The sequence below is a fragment of the Podarcis muralis genome, chromosome 14, assembly GCF_964188315.1.
Source record: "Podarcis muralis chromosome 14, rPodMur119.hap1.1, whole genome shotgun sequence".
Taxonomy (NCBI): Eukaryota; Metazoa; Chordata; class Lepidosauria; order Squamata; family Lacertidae; genus Podarcis; species Podarcis muralis.
The window spans coordinates 51,110,685-51,133,949 of record NC_135668.1 but is presented as its reverse complement, the minus strand read 5'-3'; the positions used below and the strand labels follow the sequence as shown (position 1 = coordinate 51,133,949).

General features: G+C 49.5%; 1 protein-coding gene across 2 annotated transcripts in view; it reads right to left on the bottom strand.

The window, feature by feature from the left end:
• ELFN1 (extracellular leucine rich repeat and fibronectin type III domain containing 1) overlaps nucleotides 1-8,240 on the bottom strand; it is a 261,693-nt gene extending 253,453 nt beyond the window's left edge. The window contains exon 1 of one of the 2 annotated variants that reach the window (XM_077918711.1): nucleotides 7,471-8,240. The gene's annotated coding sequence lies outside the window, so the exon portion shown is untranslated. The remainder of the gene's footprint in view (nucleotides 1-7,470) is intronic. The other variant, XM_028705543.2, reaches the window with a different exon arrangement.
• Nucleotides 8,241-23,265: the final 15,025 nt, after the last annotated feature.

Sequence of the window (23,265 nt, the reverse complement as noted above, 5' to 3'; positions counted from 1 at the left end):
TTGTCTTCTTCAACCTCCCCAGACGTTCTTGGACTACATCTCCCATCTTCCCTGCTCATCTTAGATCAGGGATGATGGGAATTGTGGTCCAGCAATATTTGGGAGCCCAAGGTTGATGAACACAGAGGTAGACAACATCACAGTGACTTCCATTTGAAAAGCACAGCAATACATAGAAGGCGGCAGAAGTTATGTGAAACTTCTGCCTGACCCATGATGGCTGTTTCTCACATAATAATAATAATAATAATAATAATAATAATAATAATAATAATAATTTATACCCCGCCCATCTGGCTGGGTTTCTCCAGCCACTCTGGGCGGCTTCCAATCAAGTGTTAAAAACAATACAGCATTAAATATTAAAAACTTCCCTAAACAGGGCTGGCTTCAGATGTCTTTTAAAGAGAAGATAGCTGCTTATTTCCTTCACATCTGAAGGGAAGGCGTTCCACAGGGCAGGTGCCACTACCGAGAAGGCCCTCTGTCTGGTTCCCTGTAACCTCGCAATGAGGGAACCGCCAGAAGGCCCTCAGTGCTGGATCTCAGTATCTGGGCTGAACGATGGGGGAGGAGATGCTCCTTCAGGTATACAGGACATTCAAGCATTCACACGTTTTTGGAGTCACAGAGATATGAAATCAAATTCACTCGGCCTTTTTCAAATTGCTCCCACCCCTGGTATAAAAATCAGGAATTCTGTAATATACAGAGGTGCTATGAGATCACAGAACAATGATTGCAGAGTGCTGTCCAAATCAGTCCTAGAGCTGATTCACATGTGCATGTCCATCACTGACTCCACCCGATGACTTTATACGTGAGTGAGCTGTCATAAAACAAGCACTACATCCAGACTTTCATATGCCCCCAGATCGCTTTAAATTCAATCCTCTCCAGTGGAGTTAGTTCACACATTGAACTGTCAGCCGTCAAGTGTATCCAGCTCCTAAATCATGAGAGATCTAGTGATGTAACATGCACCTGTGGACTAAATCACGGCTGCCTCCCTCAAATATTTAAGCTTTGCGTCGTTATTCTCGTGGAAGGATTCAAGTTTAGACATTAAATGAACCCTTCATTCAGGGAAAGCTATCAGGATAAATTAAATCATTTGCTACCCTTCACTGTTGCTGTATCCAAGGCCTTGCTGTGAAAAGACTGTGTGCTCACCTTGTCCAATAGCAGAGCCGGCTCTGAAATGTGTGGCAGCATAACTGTGGTCCACAGTGACCCCAGAGCTAAGAATGGAAAGGCTTCCTAGTGCAACTGGCACATTGTTGTGAAACTGACTGGCACTGGGGTGGGCAGACAGTGGCATTGAAAGTAGTCTCCAGAAAAGCAGGTGACAAGAATACCAGGAGCAAACATTCAGAAGTGGAAGACGGATCCAGCTAGGCAGATCTGGGATCCTGCCCCTCATCTTTTAAAGAACCAAGATTACCTGGAGAAGCTGAAGGAGACTTTAGTACCTCTGCTAGACTCGCTGCCAGAGGCTCACCCCTCTCCCTTCTTGCCCTTCGGGAACAGGGTGAGATGTTGCTAAAAGGTATTCTGATTTCTGACATTCCCAAAGAGAGATCAGTAACCTGCCAGTCAGACTGCTCATGCCAGCTCTCCCCTCTCTTTCTTTATCTGGCTCATGTAAACAAGATGATCCCTGAAGGAAGGAGCACTTCATGCAGTTACACAAAGAGGAACAGTTGTTACGTTATGGACCCAAAGTCCATATAAGGGTGATACCTTTCTTAGGCCAAGCGTAATGTCCTATAATAGTAGGCCAGCTTTCAAGTTCCTCAGAACTCTTCCTCATGTTACTAGATGCTTTTTTAAAAAGTAAATGAGAGGGGGGGTGAAATAAGGTTGTTGGTATTAGCTAAACCTTACAGGTTTGCAATAGCCATTGCTCTCTTCCTCTGTTTTAAAAAAAAGTAGTCTGCTGAAGAGTGCTGTGGAACTCAGAAGCTTGCACACTATTATGTAACATTTTGCTTGGCCGCAATATGGATTCATATGGGCTTTGGACTCCTGTGGGGCATATCAGTCATGACAGCGTGGAAAAAAAGAGTCTATTTTGTATTAGGGTCATCGGAAGCTGCCTTATCCTTGAGGTCAGATCTTTGGCCTGTCTAGCTCCGTATTGTGGCTCTCTGGGTTTCAAGCAAGAGTCTCTCCCAGCCAAGGGCATGGGGCATTCTGCATGCCAAGCAGATGCTCTACCTCCAAGCTATGGTCCTGCTTCAGAAAATAAAATTTCCAGTCCTCATGGCTCTGGATACGGGGCTGAATTGCGTGGGAAGCTTCCATGCATCGGGTCAAGCCAACATTGTCTACACGGACTGGCAGCGTCTCTCCAGTGACTCAGACAGGGGTTTCTCCCAGCCTTACCGGAGGATTGAAACTGGAGTCTTCTGCATGCGGCCCTTCCCTCGCCCCCCCTTCCTCCTTCATTTAAAGCTTCTAGGGCAGAAACAAACACAAAAAAGGGGAGGCAATCGATTCACGTTTTCTCTCCCGCATCGATATTGGGGGGAGATGGGGACAGGCTAGAGGGAGAGGCAGAGGCTTGCAACAGACTCACTCGCCCACTGGAAGCCGCTTCCCCCAAACTTTCCACTGCCCTCTTGGTCTCTCGCTCCAACAGGAAGGAGGAACGTGACCCAAACCAGCCCTGGCTGTACTGTCAGTGGCTCCTAGTCTTGGGCAAAGGAGACGGGCTGCGAGCTGGGACTCAGCTGACGGAGGACCGAGCCTGCCTCGCTCTATCCGGACACTGGACCCAGCAGAAGGATCGGTTTAGCAGGATCGCTTGCACTGTACGTACAACACACACCCTATAGAGGCAGGGTTGGAGTTGGTGATTTGCAGAATTGTTATATATAGGGGGCTTTTGGAATGGGGGAAGAGGGTGATCACAGCACTTGAGCCAGTCAGAGAGGCAAAGGCCACCCTGATCTGAGGCTTGACTCCGCATCGCTCTCCCTACGGGGATGAACGAAAACCCTTTCCTTTCTATGGAAGGCAGAGGGAAGCGGGTGGACCCTAAATCTGCACAGCGCAGCCCATGAGAATCACGTCTACTCATCTGCGCATAACTTCATCCAGGTCGAATTTCTGGAGCATTGCAGAATGGGACAGAATGATGGGAGCCGTGTGTGTGTGTGTGTCTGTGTGTGTGTGTGTGTGTGTGTGTCCTCTCACTACCACTGAGGCCATTTCTCAGCTGAGTCACGAATTGCAATCCATAGGCACATGGGAACCTGCTTTGTCAGTATAAAGGCCATCGGCCCATCTAGTTCAGCACTGCCCACTCGGACTGGCAGCAGCATTCCAGAGTTTCAGACAGGGAGCCTCTCCCAGCCTTCTCTACACATGCTGGCGTTGAACCCGGGAGTTTCTGAAGACCAGGAAAGCACAACTTCTGAGAGGGGCAGTCTGTGTTAGAGAAGGACTCGACAGGATAGTTCAGGCCTGTTTGTTTGGCGAGGAGTCTGCCTAACCTTTACTCATCCGAGGCACCGATTGCCCCACCGGCTGGGAGCGGCTCTCCAGGGGCTCAGGCGAGGTCCTCTCCGAGAACTATCTGGAGATAGGCTCGCACCTGGAACTTTCTGCATGCCAAGCAGACGCTCTACCGCCGAGCTACGTCCCTTCCCTGAATTCAGCGGAAGCCTTTGCAGAGCCCGTTGGCTCTGCACTCTTTGGAGGATGACGGAATCGCTAAGTTCTATGGGATGCAATCTGTGGCACAGCTGAACACATACGAAGCTATCCATCTGTGCAACTGGCGGCCCGCTGCTGCGCGTGCCTTGCGAGTCCAGGGCGAGTCAACCAGACAGACTCGTAGCCACGGTGTAATAAGCTGCTCTCTCTCTCTCTCTCTCTCTCTCTCTCTCTCTCTCTCTCACCCCATATGTTCTGGGGCGCGAGGGAAAGAGGGCAGCGTTTCCCTCCCTCTCCATTTCCCGTTTCTGCCAGCCTTTTGCAGCCCAGCTGGGGGGTGGGCTTGGGTAGGCCGCCCTGTTGGCTCGACTTCATTCAAATGCAATCAAGGATCTTTGGCAAAAGCTCCGCTGGATGTCGAACAATAGCCGCCTTGATTGGCAAGTTCCTCTGTGTTTATCATTAATTCTGTGGAACTCTACGGCAACATCTGTCATTTTAATTAAAGCTGCAACACAGACACCGGCTAAGCATCGTACGCCAACGTATAGATATCATATATATGTATTTGGGCAACAACCGAGAACCCACCACACGCAAGACATTTAGAGGGAGACATAAAACGCACCCGGGAGCCACCGGACCCAATCGGGGGCTGACCAGCTGTCCGTGTCTCAACTTTGGACCGTCCATCACCAAGAACCCCTCTCTCCTTCGGCACGATTTCACCGCCCCCAGCAGAATCGATTAGGGGAAAGGGGTAACTTTGCCAAGGACGAGAGAGGATTTTAAAATATCTCTCTGTTCTTTTTCTTCTTTTTTAAACAGGCTATAACTCTTCTCTGGCCTCGTTTCAATCAGCTCTGCATATTGCTGGCTCGATGCACGCAGGAGAGGATGTGAAGCCCGTCTCTGGACTGGAAGGAGAGCGGCAGAAGGAGGTCTGCGCGCGCGTTTCTTAGCTAGCGGGGCCGTTAGGGCCGGACTTTGGGGCAGATGTCCAGGCCTCCATTCAGCAGACTGGGGAGGGAGGGGGGCGGCGGTGCTCATGCGCAGCAGGGCCGGCTCTTGCCACATTTTTAAGCAAGGGAGGAAGTAAGACTTCGAAGCATTTAAAGCGGATGATGGGGGTGAACAAGGCCGTGATCCAGAGTGTAACATGACCTACAGCACCGGGGAATTTAATCAAGACGAGGTGTGTGTCGGGTCGACTGCAAAAAGGAAGCCCATATATATATATTTAAATTTGATTTATTTATTTATTTTGTTTTGGGGGTTTTTTTAAAGGGCGCGTGAGGAGTGTTGTATGGGAACACCTTGAGCTCACAGCAAGTTGCCAAGGTGAGGATAATGAGCGGTCCTCTGAGCGGCCGGGAAAGCAGCGATCCTGGGACACAAGGCCGATTCTTGAGCCGCTTCATTCATTCATTCATTCGTGGGGAATGAAGTGGCTTGAGAAAGGTTGAACCTTAAACGGATTGTGGATCGAGGCTGCCCGGCCATCTGCGGATGGCGGTTGGAGCGGGGTGGAAATGAATGAATATAGGTCAGTCGTTAATTTCCACACCGAGTGTCCTTTGGAAGCGTTTTCTAGTGGCTTTAACCCACCCGTATTCGACCCAACTCGGTTCAGTCACCTGGCTTACTCGGCAAGGAGCGCGATTCACACTGTACGTGCTCAGAGACACACAGACCTGGAGTTATTACATTCCTAAGGAAGATCAGCTTGGAACCTAAACATTCCTGGAGGACACAGAGCTCTCAGAGAGAAAGGAACGTTTGCGTTCAAAGTCTGCGGGCGGAGTGGGGCGGAGAGACAGAGAGAGCGGGGGAGGGGGTCTGTTCATGCCCTCCTATGAGCTTTCCAGAAGTGTCTGGCTATCCACTGTCGGTGACACAACACTGGGGTGGGGGCTTGTTTCTCGTGTCGGATCAGGTTCCGGAGCACAGTCATAGGTGAAGTTAAAGCCTGATGCTAATCAAGGAAAGTCCATTAAAGAATTTTTTTAAATCTAAAGCAAAATACATTGTTACTACTGTTATTATCACCAGTATCATTTCCCTCCATTTATACCCTGCCTTTCTCCAGTCCTGAAACTCAAGACGACGTGCATGTGGTCTCTTGGCTCCCCCTCATCCAGACACTGCCCAGAAGGAGAGCGGCTTAGCTTCAAGGAAAGAGATGGCCTCGTGAGCCTTCAGACCCGGGAAATCTAGCCGATAGGACTCGAGAGCTAAGCTCTGGGAGTGCCTCATTCTCTTGGTCTCTCTCTCTCTCCCTCCACTTTGACAATCAGGGTCATTAATCATTTTCGACAAGTTCTACAGCCACCAGTAAACAGCTTTATCCAAGGCGCAAGTTAACCTGTCAGGGAGATTTCAAGCGACGGTTCGGAGCCAGTCGCCCGGGCAAAGAAACACACATACTTATGGGGCCCCCCTTCGCCCTAGGAACACTTCCTCTTCTTTCTTTAACCACCAGTACCCTCCCGAGTTTCTAGGACAGACGCCCGTGCGCAACAACCTCAGGAACCACCCCCCCCCCCCCGCGACACCAACCGAGGACATCTCATCCGCCCAGCAATTTTTTGATTCCGGACTGAAACCTGGGTCGAACTGTTACGTCCGACAGTCCCGATGCCTTTGAGTTGTAGGCGAAACCGGCAGTGGTGCCTCGATCTAGCCGGTTCCTTCCCCTTTCCAGAGACACCGGGATTTCAAGGTTAGCTCGGGGGCAGGACGGTTCGTCGTCCCCCGTCCCCCCCGCAACAGTTGCATTAACTTCCCATTAAGTGACGAGGCTACTTTAGGACTTAGAATGGGGGAACCGGGCGCCAAGAGAAGAAGGGTGGGCGTCGAAAGCAGGAGCGAGAAAGGAGAAAAGTGAAATATTTGTACTGTGGGGATTAAAGTGAACTACCTTTAAGGGAAATTGGGAGAGCGGTCGAGAACGGCGGAGTCTTTTATTCGCATCGGGGAGCTGTCCGCTCCCCGCTGGTGCTGAAACCGGCCCACTTCGCGAAGAGTCTCTGCGCGCTTGGGTGCCAGCACTTACAGAGCAGCTCCTCCCTCCCTCTCTCCTGGTTCCCTCAGGGGGGTGGGTTGGGGAGGAGTGGGGAGCCTTGGTTAAGCTCCCAGCTCGCCCCAGCTGCACCCAGAGCCGCCCTGCACCCCAATGTCCCAACCAGCTCGCGGCACGGCGCAGAAAAGTTTTGGGCGACCCGCAGGGAGTCAGGCGCCACCTTCCCAGCTTGCGTGTCCAAGGAGGCAAGTTTGGACCCAGAAGGAGAGGAGAGGTTGCGGGGGGACCCCGAACCCTTTATTCCACCCCCACCACATCCCATCCATGGAGCGTCTAGGAAAGGTTCAGGATGGAAGTGGGGGAGCCGCACAGAAAGGCTTAGCACTGGAAACATCTGTCACGGGATGATGGGGGGGGGGGGAATCCAGGGCAAGGAACAGAAGTGGCTGGAGGCTGAAGATGGTGTGTGTGCTGTTTGTGCGTGTTTCAATCTGCAAATGAACGCCTAGAGTAGGTGGGTTTGGGCGGCGTGTGCCCCTCAGGCTCAGCTGATGCAGGAGGCTCGCGATCTGGCAGAGAGGAGATCCACGGGGGACCCATCCTGCACCCCCTCCTCTCTGCTTAAGGCAATACTACTCATAATCCTAGCGGTTGACATCCCCCGTTCAGCTATTGCGGCGCCGGTGGAGGTTGGGGGGGGGGGGGAAGACGAGCTATATATATATCTATATATACACACACACCTTCCGAGCTGAAGCCGGAGCTTCGCCCCCCGCCAGGCTTACCTACCTGCCTCCGGCATGGAAGGAAGAAGGAAAGGAGCGGCTCTCCAGCCCCGACGCCCTCTTGAAGCACGACTGGGAGGACCCGATGGGCGGCCAGCCTCGCTCGCTCGCTCGCTCGCTCGCTCTCCGGTGCTGCGCCTCCGCCTCTTTGCTTGCTCGCTCGCTCGCTCTCTTGCGCGCTCTCTCTCTCTCTCAGCTCCCCTCCCCAAGCGTCCTCTCCCGGCAGGCAGCCTCTCTCTGCCCCCTCCTCCTCAGACAAATCCTTTGGCGGCCTGAGAGAGAGAGAGAAGGAGCGAGAGCCGCAGCTTCTCCCTTCGGCCGCCCTCACTGCGTCAAGGAGCCGGCGGAGAGCTCGCCACCATCCCGGTCGGAGGCGAAGCGAAGGAGCCCGACCAGTCTGTGGATCCCGGAGCGCCGCCTCGCCTTGAAGGATTCCCGGGAGACGCTGAGGGTGGGGCGGGGGGGAGATCAGAGCTGGGGGGGGCAGTCAGCCTTTCTCTCTTCCCTCCTCCTCGCAGTTCTTCTTCTTTCTCTCTTCTTTTGCTGTTGGAGAGGCCCCAAGGGGGAGGGGACGGCCGCCGCTTACGGAGAGCGTCAGGCAGAGGGAAGAGCGAGCGAGAGATTCCGTCTGGTTGCAAGCCCGATCAAAGGTTTAATGTAGGAGTCCACCGAGTGGGAAGGCGGTGGGGAGGAGGGAGGGGCTGAAGAGAGACTCGTGTGTGTGTGTGTGTGAATGGATGGGTGGAAGGGGAGGGGAGGAAGAAGAGGGTGTGTGCAGCTCCTTCGCCGGGGAGATCCAATGGAAGTTAAAGCCTTCGAAGCGTCTCTGAGCTGATTGTTTGGCGAGGAGAACCGAGCCGTCAACGGGAGGCGGCAGCGGAGCCAGCGAGCAAATCGCCTTCCACGGGGAAACCCCCCTCCCCCAATCCGCGGTCCCCCCCTTCCTTCCTTCCTTCCTTCCTTCCTTCCTTCCTTCCTTCCTTCCTTCCTTCCTTCCTTCCCTTATTGTATCAGTCACTCCAACAAAGAACCGCTGCAAACTTGGATTATTATATTTTTTTAAAAAAAAATCTTCAGCCAGGCCTTCGATCTCTCTCCAGCTGAATATTGAGGATGTGGGGGAGGAATAGGGAAAAGGAAACAATAGACTGAGCGAGGCAGTGCAAGCGTGCGCACACGCACACACGCGTTTTTAAATCGCTTACTTCCTGGGAAAATTTCTTGAAGGAAACTTTACGCACATCTATTTCCATTCATTCAAGTTGGAAGGGGAGCCGGCAGATACAGCGCTGGTCTTTAACAGGGAATAATGCACCCACCCACCCACCCCGCGCACGAAAACATGGCACCTTTGTATCCATCACTCTGCCGCCAGCCCCGCACCCAAAAAACCCACGCGGCTTCCTCTGTGCCGAAGGTAAAAGCCCACAGCCCCCTAGAGGCCTCTTTAGCGAGTCGGCCGTCGGTCCCTATTAAAGAACAGTCTCTAGCTATTTGTATGCAAATATCTTCCGGTAGCATTTTACTTCTTATATTTGTGTGTGTGTGTGTGTGTGTGTGTGAGAGAGAGAGAGAGAGAGAGAGAGAGAGAGATGCAACTCAGCAAGAGTGCTACAAAAGTTAAACCACTTCTTGATTCTGAGGGCAAGGATGGGGACCCCTTGTGGTCCTCCAAACGTTCTTAGAGTGCCATCGTCATCCCTGACCACTGGTCATGCTGCCTGGGGGCTGAGGGGAGCTGGGAGTTCAGTAATACCTAGAGGTGGATGTTATAGGTTCCCCCCTCCGTGGTTTACAGGGTTCTGATCCCGCCTGTCCGGGCTCCTACTCAGCCCAGCCGCCCTTAGTAAGCTCGCAAAATCAAGGGAGTGGTTGTTTAAGTAACACGCTAAGGAAACGCTCTGATTCATCGCTAGGAGCTTCTGCGGACAACGGTTTGCAGGAAGCGGTCAGAGGAGCCGATACCTCTCGATGGGGGGAGGGGGGGTCGACAGGAGCAGCTGAGGGGCAGTGGAAGAATCTGGCTGCAAGTTATCAAGGTGAGGGCGCAAGATAAAGTTAACTACAATTATCTGAGCACCACTGAGCAAACACTGGCTATGCCCCTGTATTCTGGCCTGGGTGAGTCAATCGTTTGAATAATACATAGACAAATATAATCGATAGTCTTGCGTAAGCTACATTATTCAATCTGTATATCTTCTCGTGTCTTGTATTCCATGGGACTACGTTTATGAGCTGCCGAAGGCAAAGCACTGGGGCGCACTGACCTATCCAACTGCATGGGAAATGACCCCACCCTCTCCTTTATCAGTTCTCCTGATAAACCACGCCTTCCGGTATCTTAAGAACATCAGAAGAGGCCCAAGGCCAAGCAACAAGTTCAGCATCCTGCTTCCCACAGGGCCGGTCTAGATGCCTTGACGCCCTCAGCTGGTATTCAGAAATAGCTAAGAATATAAGAAATGAGATCAGACTGAGAGTCTAGCATCTCGCTTCTCTCAATGGCCAGCTAGGTTCTCCAGGAAGCCCACAGGCAGGACATGGAGGGAGTAGCCCTCACCCAAGTGGTACAGCCCTCACCCGGTGATGTCCAACCTTTGAACTGGGAGGTTCAATTTAGCTGTCAGGGCTGTCATAGGCATTGTGTTGACAGACATTCTCTCTCCTGCCCTCCTACATTCCTCTTTCTCCATGAATGCCTCTAACTCCCTGACCTGAAAGCCATCTTGTGGCAGTGAGTTCCACAGATTATCTGTGCTTTTGGAGAAGAGGCCAGTCAGTTTCACTGAAAATAAATGTGATGCCCACCTTTCCTTTCTCTAAACTACCCTCACCCCTTGCCCATTTATTCATCTATTGGCTTTTTCTCAAAGACAATATGCGCTGACCTCTTAGCCATTCTCCTTGCCCTTCCCCCCTCCCTTTATCAGACCCCTGCACCACTGCAGCTGCTTGAGCCTGAGCATAATGAAGTTTATTTGAGCATAGGGCAAAAGGGCCATGGCTTAGTGGAAGAGCATGTTCTTTGCATGTAAATGTTTAATGCCTGGCATGTCTAGGTAGAGATGAAATGTATGCTACCTGAATTCCTAGAGAGAAGCTGCTAGTCGTAGGAACATGGGAAGAACTTTGTAGTGAGTCAAATCACTGGTTCATCCAGCTCAGTATTGTTTACTCAGTGATGGGTAGAGGCTCTCCAGAATTCTCTTCCACCCGTACCTGGAGATGCCAGGGAATGAACCTGGGACCTTCTGCATACAAAGCATGTGGGATGTAATCCACTGAGAGCAGTCAAGTTCAACATACCTTGTTTTCCTAGAGTGGACATGCAAGGGAATGTTTGGTCCAGCCAGTCGAAACTTCCTGTTCCTCCTGGCCTGGAGCATCCTTCCTTGCATGTGACTAGTGGGTGGGCGTGTAATAGGGCAAGCCATGCAGCCACTCTCTTTCTTTTCAATCTTCCTTTCATCCTGCAAACTTCCCAGACTGCTAGCTGCAGACACTAGGTCAGCCCAAATATGGGACAAACCTGTTTGTATATGCTTGTAACTTTAAGCCTTAAAAGCCTTTAAGCCTTTCTTTTTATTGCTGATGAATAGGACTGTGGTGTCTTTATTCTTTTAGGAGGGATTCAAGGGGTCTTACCAGGAAAATATTAGAACACATTTCAATCTGGACAAGCCAGATTGAATTGTGTATTGCCTTAAGGAACTCACACGAGCTTGCAACTAGTTTTCTGCTGTGCGTAAAAAGGGGAATGCACTCTGCTAAGTAAAGGCACTTGCTAGCGCAAGTTAGGAAGGACATTAATAAAAAATATATCCTTTCCTGACACCCTGAACATTCCCACAAAGCAGATGTTTTGCCTCTGAGACACAGGCCTTCTGGTCATGGATTTGTCTGAGATCAGGTGTTCCCTAGAAGTTATTTTCTGCAAATAATACTGCAGTCAGGGTCAACAGTGCCAAACTAGCTGGACCAATGATGTGGCTAGGTATAAGGCAGCTTTCTACATTTCTGTTCAGCCTGTTGATCTTTACTTTGGGTTCAAGGCAAGCCTTCCATTGAGTTTTCAACACTCCTTCCTCCATTATAGTTTTTGGTAAAGGACGTTAGCTTCCCCCTTCCCTTTTCTCCAACACTCTACACTGAAATCTTTAGCTAGGCTCCACACTTCTAACAGGGATTGCAAGTGCTAGGTCTCTCTCTCTCTCTCTCTCTCTCTCTCTCTCTCTCTCTCTCTCTCTCTCTCCCCTTCCCTCTCTCCCTCTTCAATAATAGTGGTGGCCTAGATGTCCTCTGTAGACCCCATCTAAAGCCTACTTTTTAAAAGATTACTTTTTAAAGAAGCTATTTGTAGCCTGGCAGAGGAGCTCAAGAGAGCAGATTCTTGAGTGAGGCTGCAGGGAGGGAGGAAGCGGGGGTGTTGGTGGGGGGGGGGCTCAGTGATTTCCCCAAAGGTGCTTCGCCCCAGCCCTGTTTAGGAGGGAGTAAATTTTTAATGCTGTTTGCAGTGTTTTGGATGTTAAATTTAAGAACTGCAATTTGCACACCACAAGGGGAGAGGTTGAAATAGAGCAGGATAAATAGGCGGACTTTTTGAAGGGTGTATCATTATCTCTCCCACCCCCCATCCCCATTCACTTTCAATCCTTCCTTCCCGGAGGTCAGCTTCGACAAGTTCAGTAAGCTCATTACAACACAGGTGGTGGAAGAAGGTTTCCAACAGATGGTCGTGTGTTTACAGCAGAATGAGTATTTCAGAACTAAAATCCTGGACAGCTCCTTTAAAGGTAAAGGGACCCCTGACCATTAGGTCCAGTCGCGGATGACTCTGGGGTTGCGGCACTCATCTCGCTTTATTGGCTGAGGGAGCTGGTATACAGCTCCCTGAGCCATACAGGTCATGTGGCCAGCATGACTATGCCGCTTCTGGCGAACCACAGCAGCGCACGGAAACACCGTTTACCTTCCCTCCAGAGTGGTACCTATTTATCTACTTGCACTTTGATGTGCTCCTTTAGACGTATTTATTTATTTATTTATTTGCACTGACATCCCACCTTTTACTCCAAAGTGTTCAAGGTTGGGCACATTGTTCTTCCCTACCTTCCTCATTTAATCCTCACAACAACCCTGTGAGGTAGGTTAGGCCAAGAGGCAGTGACTGGCTTTCAAGGTCACCCAGTGAGAGCTCCATGGCCAAGTGGGAATTTGAACCCTGGTTCCCTAGGTCCTGGTCAAACCCTCTAATCACGACACCACATTGGCTCTGCATTCCACTTTAGCAGGAATGGAGAACTTCTCCAGATGTTTCTGGGCTCCAACTCCCTTCAGCCTTGACCATTCATGCTGGCTGATGGGAGCTGAAGTTCAGGTAACACCTGGAGAGTCACAGATTACCCCATTCTTATCTTAGAATTATTTTAGGTAGCAGAGTTTGGAAATATGTCTGGCAGAGATATTGAAGGTCAACTGCCAGTAAGAGTTAACTGGGAGTGGGGAATTTGCGGCTCTTTGGATGTTGTTAGACTCCAAATCCCAAAAGCTCTATATAGCATGGCCAATGGCCAGAGATGGAGTCTAAGAGCATCTGGAAAGCCACAGGTCCCTCAATCCCTGAAGTCAGTAGTACTGGCCTAGATAGACCAATGGGCTGGCTTTGCACAAAGCAACTTCAAAGATCCCTTGGGCAGCTTTTTGACACATTCAAGTATATGAATCTAAAGTATTTTTTTTACTCCATGCTTCAGCCAAAGCACTTATCTGAGAGCAGCTTATCACAGCTAATAAGAGGATGGCCCTTGCCTTCAGAATTATAATCTAAAAGTCAGAACAGGGGAGGGAGACTTTGTGCTGGCTTTTCCCACCTGCCTTGCCACACCCTCCAGCCCTGGGAGCCTTCAGAAGGGAGCTGTTTCCAGACCAAGAACTGTGACTTTGTCATTTGGTTTCCCCTCAGCTGCCCCACCTCCAGCCCGCGGAAACTTCAGAAGGGAGTTGCTGCCATGGGCTTTATTTGTATGGGTATTTCAATGAGCTGAACAGAGTTTATGAGTGATGGGGTGTGGAGTGTGCGTGTATGACTTCAACAGTGCTAAGTTTACTTTTTGGTTGCTGTTTTGTTAGTGCAGTTAATATTGTTTTATAGGCTACGAATTCTGTAGTACTTTGTTAATGCTGTAATATGACTTCTGTTGTAATTGTGATGTTTAGCTTATTTTTGTAGTTTTTCTATGAATAGACTTTTACGGATTGCAATTGTTTTACCAGCAGTTTGTCACTGTTTAATTCGGTTTGTTAATTGTTCTATATCTGTGATGTTCTATTATATATTATTGCCATTAATTTTTTTGTAAGCCGCTTTGCAAGTCATTTGAATGTAAAGCAGGATAGAAGTAAAATAAATCAAACATAGCAGGAAAAGGGACAAAGAGAGAAAAAGGAAGCTTTTTTTATAAAAAAAAAACAGCAGTAAACCTGGGCACCAGTTCTTAATTACAAAGTTGTTGTACATGTTCTTCCTGGAAAGGAACATTGAAGCATGCTGCCTGTGGCTTCTACATTCATTCTTTGGCTGGTGGACCGGGTTAGGTTGGTTTCATGTGAAGTACCGTATTTTTTGCTCTATAAGACTCACTTTTTCCCTCCTAAAAAGTAAGGGGAAATGTGTGTGCGTCTTATGGAGCGAATGCAGGCTGCGCAGCTATCCCAGAAGCCAGAATAGCAAGAGGGATTGCTGCTTTCACTGCGCAGCAATCCCTCTTGCTGTTCTGGCTTCTGAGATTCAGAATATTTTTTTCTTGTTTTCCTCCTCCAAAAACTAGGTGCGTCTAGTGGTCTGGTGCGTATTATAGAGCGAAAAATACACTATTCGTTTGAAAACCAGACCATTTGATGGCCCTGGCTTTGGGGGAGCCACAGTAGAGGGCCTTAATGCAGTACGAGATTTTGCTTCCAAGGATTGTTTTGCTATTAGACAAGAGTTTCATGCAATAAAGAAAAGTGGGAGGGTGGTTTCTGCGCGCCTCTGAATCAGCAGATTGCATCCCAATAGAAAAGAGCGTGAACTCGCATTCATTCAGATGCCGGCATTTATTTCTGAAAGGTAAATCTGCATTGATAAGGTCGGATCGGAATATCCGGCCCAGAAATTTCCCTGTTCTGTATTCTCGCTGCTGTGAAGTGACAAAAGGAATCTCTGTCACTCAGCGGTGGAAATAAAGCTGGGATTAGCCGAGAGAGAATTCCCATGAATAATTGACCCCCACCCATTTCCCCGATCGCTACATATTTTCATTTGGGCTTATTTGTATGGGTTGAGATACAGCCGCAAACAGACTACAGAGAACTTGGAGCCAAGATAAAAAGTGTAGCGCTTAATGGGCATTTGAATTTAAGAATAAAAGGTTTCTTTCCTCTCCATTACTCTTATCATTTTAGGAAAGTAATGATCTGGCATTCTCATGTATATTTTGGAGGCGACTCCAGGAGGCATCGAAATAAATCTTCAGAAATGCATTCAGAGCAGAGTTATGTGTTTTAGAGCATTAATCTCAGCCCTAAAATAAGAGGGACTCAGAATAGTCACTGGGATGTAAACAACGGCTGAGATGCTCCCGCGATTATGTATCCCCCTGTAAACTGGACATACACAACCCACACAAAAAACGACAGCAGGGAAAGGAAGGAAAATAAAACAGAAGAATATCGGAACATAAGCGGAGCATGCTGGATCAGGCCAGTGGCCCATCTAGTCCTCTATTCCAGTATCCTGTTCTCACAGTGCCCAACCAGATGCCTCTATTGAGAAACTAGGAAGCAGGATTCAAGCACAAGAGTCCTCTCCCCTTCTGCAGTTTCCAACAACTGGTCTTCAGAATAATAATAATAATAATAATAATAATAATAATAATAATAATAAAAAAATTGTATTTAAATCCCACCCTCCCCAGCCGAAGCGAGGCTCAGAGCAGCTAACAACAGTAAAAGTAACGCAGTTTACATAAAATCACCATCAGTTAATTGAAATACATTCTAAAATCAATTCATTCTAAAATCAGTTCAGAATCAAATTAATGGCAACCATTGGGCCAGAGTTCTATGAGGATTACAGAAGGAGAGAGGGGGTCAGGCTGTGCCCTGGCCAAAGGCCTGGTGGAACAGCTCTGTCTTGCAGGCCCTGCAGGAAGATGTCAAGTCCCACAGGGCCCTAGTCTCTTGTGACAGAGCGTTCCACCAGATTGGGGCCACGGCCGAAAAAGCCCTGGCTCTGATTGAGGCCAGCCTAACCTCCCTGTGGCCCGGGATCTCCAATATGTTTTTGTTTGAAGACCGTAAGGTCCCCTGTGGGACATACCAGGAGAGGCAGTCCCATAAATACGAGGGTCCTAGGCCGTATAGGGCTTTAAAGGTTAAAACCAGCACCTTAAACCTGACCCTGTACTCCACCGGGAGCCAGTGCAGCTGGTATAGCACCGGGTGAATGTGATCCCACGGCGAGGACCCCGTAAGGAGTCTCGCTGCAGCATTCTGCACCCGCTGGAGTTTTTGGGTCAGTCTCAAGGGCAGCCCCACGTAGAGCGAGTTACAATAATCCAGTCTGGAGGTGACCGTCGCGTGGATCACAGTAGCTAGGTCAGGGCGAGAGAGGTAAGGAGCCAACTGCTTAGCTTGGCGGAGATGAAAAAATGCCGCCTTTGTTGTAGCTGCAATCTGCACCTCCATGGAAAGGGAGGTATCGAAGATTACACCCAAACTCTTAACGGATGGTGCTGGCACTAATTGCGCCCCCACAAGATATGGGAGTTGCCCTCCCAATCCCATATCATCCTGACCCAGCCAAAGGACCTCTGCCTTTGAAGGATTTAACTTCAACTGGCTCCCACAGCATTTCTGTCTCCACCTGTGGAGGCAGGGAACAGCCATCATGGCCGACAAGAACTGAGATACATCATGAGAGCAAGCGCAGTGTTGGCGCATCTCCAAGTGACAGCTGGCAACCCAGATTTTTACTTATTTACCTTAATAACACAGGCCTTGGAAGGGCATTTCCGCACGGCCCAAGCGAGAACTTGCCACACAGTGATTGGCAGGCAGGGGAGACGCTGCATTTGGACGCAGCAGGCAGTGGGCAGCATCACAGAGTCCTGGCTGGGCATGTGGCAACAGGCCAGTGGTGAAAAGAAGGGATTAAGTCAGTGGTAGAGAAGGGGGCCTGTTGACTTTGTCCATGGAGTTTTCTTGGCAGGGATATTGGAGTGGCTTGCTGGTTCCTCCTCCAGGTGGATCACGTTTGGTCCAAACTCTCCACTATGACCTGTTCATCTTGGGTGCCCTGCTCAGCATAGTTCATAGCTTCTCTGAGTTATTCAAGCCCCTTCGCCACAGCAAGGCAGTGATTCATGAAGGGCATCATCTTAAGACAGCATCTTAAAAAGTAGAGACATCACCTTGCCAACAAATGTCCGTATAGTAAAAGCTATGGTTTTCCCAGTAGTGATGTATGGAAGTGAGAGCTGGACCATAAAGAAGGCTGATCGCCGAAGAATTGATGCTTTTGAATTATGGCGCTGGAGGTCCCATGGACTGCAAAAAGATCAAACCTCTCCATTCTGAAGGAAATCAGCCCTGAGCGCTCACCGGAAGGACAGATCATGAAGCTGAGGCTCCGGTACTTTGGCCACCTCATGAGAAGAGAAGACACCCTGAAAAAGACCCTGATGTTGGGAAAGAAGCACAAGGAGAAGGGGACAACAGAGGACGAGATGGTTGGACAGTGTTCTCGAAGCTGCCAACATGAGTTTGACCAAACTGCGGGAGGCAGTGGAAGACAGGAGTGCCTGGTGTGCTCTGGTCCATGGGGTCACGAAGAGTCGGACACGACTAAATGACTAAACAACAAGAGAAGGGGGCAGGTTGCAAGGAGAGGGCAGGAAGAGGCAGGAGGCCCCAACCAGATCCAGGGATCCAGTAGCCCCTTGGGCAAGGGGGAAGAAGCAACCGGCTCAAACAGAGCACAACTCAAGTCTTATATCCCAAGAGCAGGTCTTGGCGGTTGTTGGAGCACTAGCATCCTTAATAACATAAGCGGAGCCTGCAGGATCAGGCCAATGGCCCATCCAGCACAGCATCCCATTCTCACAGTGGCCATTTATTTAGAATCATAGAGTTGGAAGGGACCCTGAAGGTCATCTAGTCCAACCCCCTGCAATGCAGGAATCACAGCTAAAGCATCCATGGCAGTCCAACCTCTGTATAAAAACCTCAAATAAAGGAGAGTCCAAAACATCCTGAGAGAGTCTGTTTCACTGTCAAACACGATACAATGGGATAATCTTTATTGTCATTGTCCCATAGAGAACAATGAAATTGGGGGGGGAAAATCTACATAAGATATTCAAAACCAACAAGCCTGCTATCCCAACTATCCCAGCCTGGTTAGCCCCCTAAAAACTCTGATACCCCATTTTTAAAATACAATACACTCCCATAGAGACTCCTTACACTGCGTTTAAAACCAAAATCACATTTGGATAGAAACTGTTTCTCAGACAGCTAGTCCTAGTCTTTATAACCCTGTACCTTCTTCCAGTACTTCTTACTGTCAGAAAGTTCTTCCTGAAGTTTAGTCGGAATCTCCTTTCCTGTAACTTGAAGGCATTGGTTCGAGTCCTACCCTCCAGAGCGGGAGAAAACAAGCTTGTTCCCTCTTCCGTATGACAGCCCTTGAGATATCTGAAGATGACAATCATATCTCGTCTCAGTCTCCTCTTTTCCAGGCTAAACTTACCCAGCTCCTTCAACCGTTCCTCATCAGGCTTGGCTTCCAAATTTATTTGCTTATTATTTGTTACTCTGATATCCCACCTTTTTCTCCAAGGAGCTCAAGGTGGCATACATGGTTCTCCCCATCCTCATTTCATCCTCACTACAACCCTGTGAGGTAGGTTAGGCTGAGAGGCAGTGAGTGAGCTTCATCATGGCCCAGTGGGGATTTGAACCCTGGTCTCTCAGCTCCTAGCCCAGCACTCTAACCATTGGCTCCTCCGTATCCAGAGGGCAAGCAGAGAAGGCGGTTCCAGAGCAGTGGTGGATCTTGAGGTCTCAAATTTCAGTGGTGCCCAGTGTGACACCAAAATACAGCACCCCTTCACCTCTCAAGAGCCATTCTGAGTCATTGTTGCGGCGCCCCCTGCAGCACCCACAAGGCTTTGCGTCCAATGCCCTAAATCCACCTCTATCCAGAGTCAACCTGACTGGGACAAATGCATTCAGGCAGACCCTGTTCCTCTGAATTTGTAGTAGTAATAGTAGTAGTAAAGGTAAAGGGACCCCTGACCATTAGGTCCAGTCGTGGCCGACTCTGGGGTTGTGGCGCTCATCTTGCTTTACTGGCCGAGGGAGCCAGCGTACAGCTTCCGGGTCAGCTACCTATTGATCTACTTGCACTTTGATGTGCTTTTGAACTGCTAGGTTGGCAAGAGCAGGGACCGAGCAACGGGAGCTCACCCCGTAGCGGGGATTTGAACTGCTGACCTTCTGATCAGTAATTCCTAGGCTCTGTGGTTTTAACCCACAGCGCCACCCGTGTCCCAATTGCTGTTCTGTACTGGTGCTCAAAGAGCATAGACATGCTGAGGGATTCTCTCAGGGACTCTGTTGTTTAACCCACAGCACCACCCAGTAACAATCATAATACAGTTGTACCTTGGTTCTTGAACGGAATCCATTCTGGAAGTCTGTTCGACTTCCAAAAACATTTGAAAACCAAGGCGCAGCTTCTGATTGGCCTCAGGAGCTTCCTGCACGCATGGAAACCGCGTTGGATGTTCGGCTTCCAAAAAACTTCCGCAAACTGGAACACTCACGTCCGGGTTTGTGGCGTTCAGGAGTCAAAACATTCAAGTCACAAGGCATTTGAGAACCAATGTATGACTGGAAGAAGAAGAAGAAGAAGAAGAAGAAGAAGAAGAAGAGGAGGAGGAGGAGGAGGAGGAGGAGGAGGAGGAGGGCGGCTTTAGGAAGGCTTTTGTTTTGCTGGAGAGTATATTGGTTTGCAGTGGGTGGGTGGTTAATTATGAACATAATGCTAATATTGCAAAAAGTCTGCCCAACAATCTAAGTGACAACTCAACAATGTGGAAGGTACTGTGTCATTAAATCTCAAAAGAAAGGTTTGGACAACAGCCCGGATTGGAGTGGTTTAACAACTTGGGAGTTGCTGCGTCGTTAAACTTCAAAGGATAAACTTGCACAACAGTCCGGATTGGAAGATTGGAATGAAGTCAGGAAAAGCTGCGCTGCTAAATAGACAGTTGAAAAAATATATATTTACAAATAAAGCTGTATTTGATGGATGAAAGGATATATGATTTTGGACATGACTGAGAATCGCATAGCCAGGGATGGAGAACTTTAAAGTGTTAAGATCAGAAGGCGGAAAATATGAAAGCAACGAATGAAGATTTGGAGATATGCTTCAGAGGTCCAGACTATGGGTAGCCCGGAAAAAATAATAATTACAATTTGGACTACAGTTTGGTTGTTTTCTTAATTTATTATTTCTAATTGGATTATGATTCGGATATCTTGATTGACTGCTTTTATTGGAAAATCAATAAAAAATTATTTTTTTAAAAAAAAATTATGAACATAATGCTCAATGGGAGTCTAAGGAGCTGGGTACCACACCCCCTCTTTGCATTTCAGATACTTTTTCCTTCTTTAGAAACCACAAACAGCATCCCGCGCCTACAGAGGTATCTATGAAGACGTCTTTCTTCCCCTTTCCCCAAACGCACCAGAAGAGCAGCGTCTATCACGGGGAAGAACATCTTTACAAATCCGAGACAGGGCTGCAAAATAAACAAGTGTTTCTCCACCCGCCTTTCACAACGCATTCATCTGAAAGGAGCCTGGGCTCCGGAGTGGCCTTTGAGACCTATATATAGTCAAATCCAAAACAGATGCTGCTAACTGCATTAAAGAGAGGAAGGAATAAAAAAGACAAAACGATTGCTTGGAAGATGCCTCCCCATTAGAGACCAGCTACGAAGATGTCGGGGGGGGGGGCGATGCAGGGTGACGGTCGGGATTCGTCAGACTGACAGGTCTTCTCTACAGCTCCAGAAAAGCCACTGTTGACACAGCAGGTTCAGAGAAAGGCCTAACAAGGCAAAAGAGAGAGAAATCAGTTAATAAAACATTTGCTGCCTCACCCAATTATCTGGGAGCGCAGCAGGGAAGGTGTCAGTGCGTCTGTCAGGCCCCCACCTACTTCTGCAGGAAGGCCAAGAGATGCAATTTAGATGTAATCAGGAGAGAGGGGAGACAGAGGGGCTGCCCCCCCTTGTTGGTTCAGCCCGGGGTGGGGGTGGGCAACAGCTATTTGGTTCCCCAGGATGAGGACATGCTTGGGTGTTTTGAACAATGCACAGTCCCCTTCCTGAAAGGATAGGCTCGTCCGTTGGGGGTCTTTTGAATTTAGAGAAAAGGGATGCGGGTGGCGCTGTGGGTTAAATCACAGAGCCTAGGGCTTGCTGATCGAAAGGTCGGCAGTTCGAATCCCCGCAATAGGGTGAGTTCCTGTTGCTCGGTCCCTGCTCCTGCCAACCTAGCAGTTCGAAAGCACGTCAAAGTGCAAGTAGATAAATAGGTACCACTCCGGCGGGAAGGTAAATGGCGTTTCCGTGTGCTGCTCTGGTTCGCCAGAAGCGGCTTACTCATGCTGGCCACATGACCCGGAAGCTGTACGCCAGCTCCCTCGGCCAATAAAGCGAGATGAGCGCCGCAACCCCAGAGTCGGTCACGACTGGACCTAATGGTCAGGGGTCCCTTTACCTTTATTCCCTCTCTCAGAGGTTCTGGTGAGGCTCGTTTGACAACCAACCAGAAACCAAGTCTTTACAGTCATACCTCATGTTATGTCTGCTTCATGTTGCGTCAGGATACGTCCCAGAAAGGGTTACTCCCTGGTTTCAGTGCTCGTGCATACGCAGACGCGCAAAATGACGTCACGCGCATGCGCAGAAGCAACAAATAGCAACCCGCGCGTGCGCAGATGCAGGTTGCATTCTTTTCATGTTGTGAACGGGCCTCCGGAATGGATCCCATTCACAACCAGAGGTACCACTGTAGTGCCTTAGGCTCTGTCCTGTGGAACTCTCTGCCAATAGAGATTCAGTGGGCAAAGGGGCGTAGCTAGCTGCTCAGGCACCCGGAGTAGGGGGGGAGCGGTGTGAGCCACCCACGGGGGCACCGCGGCAAGCTGCCCATAGAGTCCGCCTGGCAGACGTAAGCCCCACACTGCCATTTTAGGCAGTCTTGAGCTACTGCGTCACTCCCAGAAGAGATACGTGGCTCGAGCGCGCTACAGGCCAGGCCCCGCGGTAAGTGCCACCCCCCCACCCCCTGCAGTGTGCTATTTTGTCACAACCCCTCATGGATGACACCCGGGGCGGACCGCACCCCCCGCACCTCCCTTCCTACGCCCCTGAGTGGGCGCCCTCTGTGCCAATTTATAGGCGTCTGGTGAGAACTGTTCTACTCCACCAAGCCTGTGTAGGCAGTTAAGAGTACATCCTTCCACAATGGAAACTGATGCCTGTTTTGAACTTTTAAAACTATTTTTATTGTATGGTTTATGTTTTTATTGCTGTAAACTGCTTTGATATGTTTTTTATGACACAACTGCATACACATATGCATATACTCCACTGGGAGCCAGTGCAGCTGGAAAAGCACTGGGTGAATATGCTCCCATGGCAGAGACCCTGTGAGGAGCCTCACTGCAGCATTCTGCATCCTCTGGAGTTTCTGGGTCAGCTTCAAGGGCAGCCCCACGTAGAGCGAATTACAGTAGTCAAGCCTGGAGGTGACCGTCACATGGATCACTGTGGCCAGGTCGGGGCAGGAAAGGTAAGGGACCAACTGCTTGATGCGGCGAAGGTATGGTGTGAATGTGACATAAAACTACACAGACCACTGGTCAGTGGGTCGACGGGGCAAACACCAATGCAACTCTATACTGCGCAACCCTCCACCAATTATTTTAAGCAAAAGCCACACATGCTAAACCAGCCTCTGATTTCTAGTCAACAAGGCGTCTTTTTCTTCTTACGCCGGGAATGTGTTCAAACGGCGCATCTTTGAGATGGAAATAATGAGGCCCTGGAGCCTCCTTTCCTTTCCCCACGCAAGCCAGCAGAACAGATCTATATTGTTTCCTTCACATCTAGAAGAAAATATTTGCTTATAAAGCAGCGTGTGTGTATACAGACCGGCGCTCCTTTTTGTGGAAGTGCTCCAGCCCTCTCTGCTAACGTGAGCGCCTGTAGAGTCCTGTCAGCATCCTCGCTACAAGCTACACTCAGCAAAGGGATTCGGCTCAAGGTCTCAGAAAGGTGGGTGAGGGACTTGTTTATCCTCTGGTGCTCATAAGCCAGTGTCAATAATGTCCCTTAAAAGACAAGATGGGAAACTGAACCCACCCTCAGCGTTTGCTCATGAAAAAATCATGGGGAGCGACCTCAGGTCACGTCAAAACAAAGCGAGGCCCACTGACACCGGATCGGCTGGGTTCATTAATAAGTAAAGGAGGAAAGCGTCAATAATTCAATTCATAAACAGCATATTCTTTTATGCTGTGGTGCTGTCGGGAGCCCAGACCCTGTGTGGAAGTTGTCAGGGCCAGGGGGACCGTAGCATAAAGTGCAGGGACTTGTCAGGACAGCCCCACCTCCAAGGGAGACATCTGCCTAGCCACGCCCCCAAAGACAGACCATAGCCCAG